The sequence below is a fragment of the Macrobrachium rosenbergii genome, chromosome 21, assembly GCF_040412425.1.
Source record: "Macrobrachium rosenbergii isolate ZJJX-2024 chromosome 21, ASM4041242v1, whole genome shotgun sequence".
In the NCBI taxonomy this organism is placed as follows: domain Eukaryota; kingdom Metazoa; phylum Arthropoda; class Malacostraca; order Decapoda; family Palaemonidae; genus Macrobrachium; species Macrobrachium rosenbergii.
In genome coordinates this window covers 30,129,400-30,137,775 of record NC_089761.1, presented here as the reverse complement: position 1 = coordinate 30,137,775, position 8,376 = coordinate 30,129,400, and positions in this window count along the sequence as shown.

Sequence of the window (8,376 nt, the reverse complement as noted above, 5' to 3'; positions counted from 1 at the left end):
CCAAGACATTATTTAAAGAAATAAATCTGTATTACCGAGACATTATTTAAAGGAATAAATCTGTATTACCAAGACAATATTCCACGGATATATCTGTATTACAAAGACAACATTTTCAACGGAATATATCTGTAATACCAAGGCAATATTTCACGGAATAAATCTGTATTACCAAGACCCAACATGATGTCTAAAAAAGTAAAAGAAAGTGCTTCCTGGGAACAGTTTACCGAAATGCCGAGAGGTGGTTAAAGTATTGACTGATGCTGCTCATCTCTCCCGATCATGTCCTGGAATTATTATTATTCAGTAACCCCAAATGATTTCCCAAACAGAGGTAATGCATTATTGCCTCCAGGTTCACCCCCACCCCACCCCCTTTTTTTTTTTTTTTTTGCTTTTTTTGCTTTTTTTTCGTCACGGTCACATGAGAAGGTTGGATCATTAGCACGTCACTCATTTAATGAATTAAGCGATGTCTGACTACTCTGTTATGTTCCGCTCGTATTCACACTGAATTTTTTTTTTTTTGGGGCAGCCCTCTCCCGCCCCCGCCCCCGCCCCTCCCTTTCCCCTGACCCACTCCCTCTCTCCTCCCCACCCCTAAAAAAAAAAAGCTGAAAAAAGGAAAGATTTTGTTTTCTAGACTCGGGTAATTTAAATAACTTGTTGTTTCCACGTTTCACGAAAAAATAATGAATATTTTGGCGATGACATTTGATGGATACTTTTAATCAAGAAAAATATGATCCAATTAAGCAAAAATATTGCTTGCATCACGGTTATTAATTAGAGTTGAGGGGGTACTTGGTAATTATATGACATAATTAATTCGTAATTGAAACTGGGATTACAATATTTCCTGACATGTCTGGAATTAAACCATAAAGTTTCAACTCCCGAATTAAGTTGTAATTCCCGCGAGGAGCGAATCCTTAGTTTTTGACGTTTTAGAAAAAAGTAAAAATAAATAAATAAATCAGGTTTTAGTTGACGGCAGGGAGTCAGGCAGGTATCATGGAAATTGAGGCACGTTGCGTTATGCAAAGAATTCATTTCATTTTTTAGCCGCGGAGAATGCTGATTATGCCCGACTCGCTAATGGTTTCCACTCAGTTGGCGATAAATGGAATCTTTTGTGTGCGCTGCTGGCATCCGTATGTTTTGGATCAGACGGTTAATTGTTGATTATAACAACTTTTGGAAAAGAAGATAAAGTTGAAAGTTGGTCGGCGGTGACAGTCTGTTGGAGCGAGCCTGACCGGTGATGGGCACGGTTGTTTAGTTGGTTTTGTAGACTGTTACAGCATGTTGCAGGCAATTTAGTTTTTGATTACAGTGCGTTACAGCAAGTACAGTTGTGGATTGTGTTCAGGTTGGTTTGTTCGAATATTACAGTACGATTTTATTTATTATTTAATTTTTTTTTTGGGGGGGGAGGGTAGCGCCCATTCGTTTTTAGGAAATTGGTTAGGCCTTCACCAAGGGTCGTTCAGTATAGCAAAGGATCTTTGACGAAAGATACCTTCTGCAAATGGATGATCGATAGATCGTGTCTGGTCGATGTCGATTGTTCGGCATCGATTTTATCTCGTACGTTGGAGATTCAGGTCGATGGTAACAGTATGTCCTCGAACCAAAACTGTGGGGCCCAGCAGAACCGTATAGTACGAAGGTTGCCCTATAAAAATACGAAGGTTACCCTTCGAATACGGTTGGATGGGGAAAATTTCGGCATAGGTTTTCAGTTGAGAAACTTTGTTCCTAGAAGGTCAAGGGTAAAAAGGACAGAATTGTGTAATATCCATTCGCTTTTGGAGGGGCAAGCCATTACATTTTGATTTCGTTCCATCCTCTCACTTCTGTTCGAAATTCCTCGATGCCCCAAGTGTCTTCGCGGAAGAGATTCCGTCTCCTTAATTCCGCATCAAAACAGACGCAAGAAGAAGCGCCCAGTTGCCATGTTCGCATCTCTTATCCTTTGTACGAAGGGGGACCTTCGAACTTCGTATCAGTTGCGTCGTTCTCAAAACTTATCAAAGGCTTCTTCTTCTTCTTCTTCTTCTTCTTCTTCTTCTTCTTCTTCTTCTGGGCGCATTTTCTCCTCCTTTATTTAGGACTCTCTGGATTTTCCCAAGCTTCATGTGCGTACTTGGGCACCTGATGGATTCTTGGGAGAAGATGAAAAGAGTTTAAGGAAGATGTGCCTGGAAAGTTTGGGTAAACAGAAGTCCGTCATTTGTAAGTTTTCGAACAAATTGGCGATTCAAGTTAATGTGTGTATGGATTATGATTTTGATATGTGCTTTAAAATACGAAAAATAGCCAATGAGTTTTGCCTTGATAATTGCATACAAATACATGACACTTGGAAAAAGTAAACACACAAATATATATACATATATATATATACATACACACACACACACACACACACACACACACACACACACACACACACATATATATATATATATATATATATATATATATATATATATATTATTACGCATTATATATACATACATACAAACACCCTCGTAGTCTAGTGGTTGCGACGTTCGGCCTACTAACTGGAGGGCAAAAGTTCGGATCCCCGGCAAGGACGGGGCAATGTAGGTACGTTCTTTTAAAACCTGTCGTGCCTCAGTTGACCTGCTCAGTGAATTAACTACTCGATTGTCAGACACCAACGTGGAGAAGGACGTGTTTTGCTAACTTGAATCTTTCCCTCTGCTACAGAGTTTTTGAGTTGTCTTCTTACTTCCGTGTCCTTTGACACTTATAGTCTTCCATCCTTCAAGTGGCGGGTTCATATCTCGCTTTGGGGTTAAATTCGGCTTTATTTGGTTTTACTTTATGTTTCTTGTTTCTGTCTTTTCAGATGTACATCCGGGCAATAAGATGCCTGTCGCAGTAGGCTTTGTATTTAGGAAACTATGTAAACAAGTTGTTCCTGCTTTTAAATTTTTATTTTTTTCTCAACATATCGCGTACGGTGAGATATAAGTTTTATTTATTTTTCCTTATTTCTCTTTCTAACATCTTTGAGTAGTGCAGACTTAGAACATAATTCAGTTTACTGTCATCTCTTTGACCCATTCGGATAGGAGATTAAGTTTAAAATGCTTCCATTGATTCCACATCTAGGTGTTCACTGGAGCAAGTCCGAAATAGCTGATGTTTCATTATTCATTTTTCACAAGATGATAAATTGTAACGATTGAATTTTCAGGCCAACACCTACGTTGCTATTACAAGAACGAAAGAGTCGATCAGATGATAATGAATATGCTTAGTTGAAAAAGTTCGCTTTCGAGAATTATTGTAGGCAAAGTAGAAGGCGTGTATTGTGCCTTTGGAATTGGTCCAGTGATCGAAAATGCTTTTGATTTCAGGTTCATCGGTTGGTAAAATACAGGTAAAACTGGGACTGTATTTTGTAGACTTTAGAACTGAATTTATTTGTTATATGAAGTGCATACGAATAGGGGATTTTCTTATCACGAATTGAATACGAAACAGTGAACTTGTTTTACAAAAGGACTACCTCATATCATAACACATGTGTGATTGAATAGAAAACGGGATCAATAAGCCTGAAAAAATAAAGGAAAAAAGCCTAATAATTCGAAACGTCGTATATGACGAGAGGAGATTGTGTTTGTATCAGATATTTTCGTCTTTTTAAATATTGCCTTCGTCAAGACATTATAACTTACGACAAGTTAGCACAAAACTATCACGATTTAATAAAACTATCACGATTTAATTGTAATAAGCAAAAGTCCACACGCGCTACTGCGGAGCCATCTGGCGTGGGAAAAAGAAAAAAAAAAGAAAGAAAAAGAAAAAAACTTGGAAGAAAACAGAATGCGTAACCCCAAACAAAACCGCCGTAAATGGAAGTTGCTACCGGTTTTGGGTTAAAAGGGGCCTATCAGCCAATCATCAGCTCGGCACCCGAGTAAAAATTATACATAATGCATATAATTATACCCCGTGAGATATATCTCTCAAAGCGAAAAGGAGTTGGGGTCCACTGGCATGCTAATTAATGGGGTTGAAATTTATATTGGCGATGACCACAATTTAAGCTGTACGGGAAAGGGAGGGAAGGAGAAGAGGGTGAGATATGGTGCCGCAATTAATGAGGGTAAAGGAAAATAAAGAGAGAGAAAAAAAAAGCGGAAAAGATAATAGAAGTTGGAGAGAAGATGGAAGAGAGATGTAGAAGGAACCGTTCCGGGAGATGTGTGTTTGTAATCTTCTGCAGAGCTGTTTTGTATGGAATGATATATTGCGATTTGAGTGCTTGAGTAAAATTAGGAAGGGTTTGTGCCATCCGTTGATAGATTCCATTGCAGCTCTTGGTAAAAATTACCTCAAATAAAAATAAAAATATGTAGTGGAATTTGAGACAGCGTTGAATTACTGACATAACTACTGTAGAGTTTCAGCTCGTTTGCGCCTCAGTTTTTCTTTTAAGAAAGCTTTGGTTAGTTAGTTTCATGAAATATTTCGTAAAGAATTGTGTGTCCTGATTTGCTGCGCTGTTAAAAATATTACAGGTTCGAGAGTAAAGCCTAAAAGTTGTAAGGCTTGTCAAGAGGTTAAGATCATATTTTGATAGAAACTTAGAGAAGATAAGCGCGAATACAGTAAGACAGGATTTTACAGGGACATGGCTTAAGGTTTCGTCTTGACCAGTTGCGTTCTTCGCTTTCACTGTAATAAATACGGAGAGAGAGAGAGAGAGAGAGAGAGAGAGAGAGAGAGAGAGAGAGAGAGAGTAGAGTATACCAATATTACTCTTCCTAGTGATATCGTCCATTTGTAAAAAAAAAATTCTCGGGTAAACCGATTACAACTGCGTTTTAAGTCATAGCTGGGAGGAATACACACGCACGTACATGCATACATGCGCGCGCACACATACACACACATACACGCACACACATATATATATATACGTATATATGTACATACATATATATAAATACACACATATATATATATGTGTGTGTGTGTGTTCTTGAGCGAATTTCATAGGCTTATACTTGTTAGTACTTTATTTTTAGATTATATTGATTTGGTAACATCATCCATTACTGATTTCATCACCCTTGTGTTAGTTTCTTAGTTCGGCGTAGAGTTTGTTTTTGTCTCTGGTAATTCTTTTCTATATTTGCCAGAAGAATTAGAGAACCCCTTCCCCCCCCTTTTTTTTTGGAAAGGTTTCAAGGAAATCGACCACGGTAAACTGATGCACCCTTTAAATTTTGAAAGTAAATCTAGCTGTTGTTTGATAGAAGCAACTTTTTGCTGGCGCGGACTCTTGGTTCTTGAACCACATTTCCTAAAATAGTTTTAAGAAAATTGAGTCATTTCTCAACTCTTGAGCTGCCCAGGAGTCAGGTCACCCAAAACCTTGAGGGCTAATTTGATTATGAAAACGCCACGGAATGTTTTTCGTTCTTGAGCTTTGGAACCAAGGATGACACTAAAATCGTTTTTTGAAATCTTCTCCGCCTTTATTCCAAAACTTCTCAATCACATACGTTTTTCACCAGCCTGTTGTCTCTCATTCCACCCACGTGACTAGACCACCTTAAAATAACCTCTTCCATCTTTTCATGCTTGACAGTCTTCTTGTATATTATTCATTCTTTTCATTTGTATTTTTACAATCTCTTTTTTCTCTATAAATACCAAGTAAAAATTTTTGATTTCAGTAGTTATTTTTTCTTACGTGTTATTCGGCATCAGAACTTCGCTCTGATATTTCGTAAATGCTTTCCACTGAAAACCAAGAAATCTGAATGAAACAAATAATGAAATTATATTTCCCAAGGTGGGATTTGAACTAACCCTGGTGTGCATATGTGTGTGTATGACTGATCAAACTGTTGAACAGCAATAAATAATTTTTAACTGATTCAGTAACCAGTTACTGTAGTTTTATTATTTGTGCGTGCTTCTATTCATAAGCTCCCCACCATCACAGAAAATAAAGCTAACACCATAGAAAACGGCGAAGTGGTTCGCTCCAGCATCAAAGAAAACGGGACATAGGTACGTTTATCATCATTGCTTTACTTGCCTGGATACTTGGGCGCAATCTTACACACGTACACACTTCCCCTCCCGGTCTTTCTCCTTCCCTCCTCCTCCACCTCCTCCTCCTCCTCCTCCTCCTCCTCCTCCTCCTCCTCCTCCTCCTCCTCCTCCTCCTCGCTCAGAGGTGGACCAGTCATTCCGGCCTTGACTAAACATCCTCATCGAAAGTCCTTTACTTCTTATAAGTGTAGCGTTATTTTAACTCGTATAGCCCCCGTTGGCCAAACTGATTAACGCCTAATAACTACCTGCTTGATTACACTCTTCTCTGAAGATAGGGTATTAACGGACCTACGATCATAGTTATTACTCCACCCCGGGTATTAGTGTCAGGCCCGGCATTTATCAACCTCAGATTGGCTCCATTTCGTAGGACTAATCACTGCAGACTTTTGGGGTTCGCTTATTATTATTATTATTATTATTATTATTATTATTATTATTATTATTATTATTATTATTATTATTTCGTTTGAATCGTGAGAACTGCATGCACCGGTTAATTATAATTACGGAAATTTTATGGCGATTTATAAAGATGTTCCTAAGGACACGGGGATTAAATGTTATATTTTAGGTTTTGCGAAGAAATGGCTCCAGATAACGATATTAAGAGGCTTTCACGTTTTAGTAAATGACCTTAATTTATGGTGGTTCTGAGAAATTCGAGACAAAAAGTATCTGACACATTCACACACAATAATATATATATATATATATATATATATATATATATATATATATATATAATATAATATATATATATATATATATATATATATATATATATATATATATATATATATATATATATATATATATATGTGTGTGTGTGTGTGTGTGTGTGTTTGTGTATATGTATGTGTCTATCTATCTATTTATATATACAGTATATAATATGTATATATATGTGTGTATATTTGGTATAGAATATATGTAATAAATATATAAATGTATATATATATTTATATTTATATACATATATATATATGTGCGTGTGTATATATATATACATATATACATATACATAAAGCAATAATATTTTCAGGGAACCGATTAAACAGTCTTGTTAAAAGATACTTTGCCCTAAAATTCTATGAAATTTTCAACCCGGTAGAATAAAGAACCTGTACGTACTGCCGCGGCGACGCAGACCTCCCCGAGGAGGTGGGGAGGGAGGGGGGGGAAAGGCGGGCGCCTCCGGTGAAAAATGCGTATGTCTTTAAGCGGCGTAAATCTTTCCACTTTGTTGTCACTCCGGCGGGAGGACTCTGCCCTTCATTGTGTAGCCTAGATGCCCCCGAGGAACGTAGTGTCTCACGGATGACGGGAGATGGATGATCTCATTGAAGACGGATGATCGCATGGCATGAACGTGGATGAATGTGATGACTGGGCGATTTCCGTAAAAAAAAAGAGAGGAAAAAAATTCGTCAAATTGAATTTATTGTAGTTTTGTGTGTTTTGCTTTTAACGGGCGCTTAGTTCTGGAAATGTTTTGTTTGCTTTCCCGACAGTCATTGAGTTCTTATATTTTCTCTAAACGGGTTTTTATTTATTTATTTATGTCCTTATTTCTCTATTTATATATTTGTTTACTTTATTTATTTATTTATTGGTTTGTCATATCATCTGCGGTATTATTTCAGCTAGACTTAAACCTATATTTGTCTCAGTGATTCTCGTTCTTTCAGAGAGAGAGAGAGAGAGAGAGAGAGAGAGAGAGAGAGAGAGAGAGAGAGAGAGAGAGAGAGAAAGGGAGGGGTTAAAGCTATATCCATTGCTTGGTTTGCTCGTCACGTCTCTAATATCTCCTCTTAATCACAATGAAAAATACCACGAGTATTTTTCACAGATATATATCATATGTACCTGTTATATTTATTGTGATTTTTTCCCTCCTATTCCTTAAGCCCCATAGCTTAGATAAATACTAGGTGTCACTCTTAGATGGAAATTATGCCTCTTGACTCGAAAACCAACAGATTTGATGATATGAGGAGAAACAGGACGTGGGTTATTGAGTTGCGGCTTAAAAGATGGGTTTTGGTGTTTTGCATTTCAGACAGATTCATAGATCGTCATCTGAGAGTCGATGTTTCCGAAAAATTGATCGCGTCGTAAAAATTAACTAATGAGCATATGTACCTCCACTCTTCGCCAAATTTTTTTCTTCAGTTGTTGAGATGTACTTGCTAAAACACACACACACACACACACACACACACACACACACACACACACACACACACACAC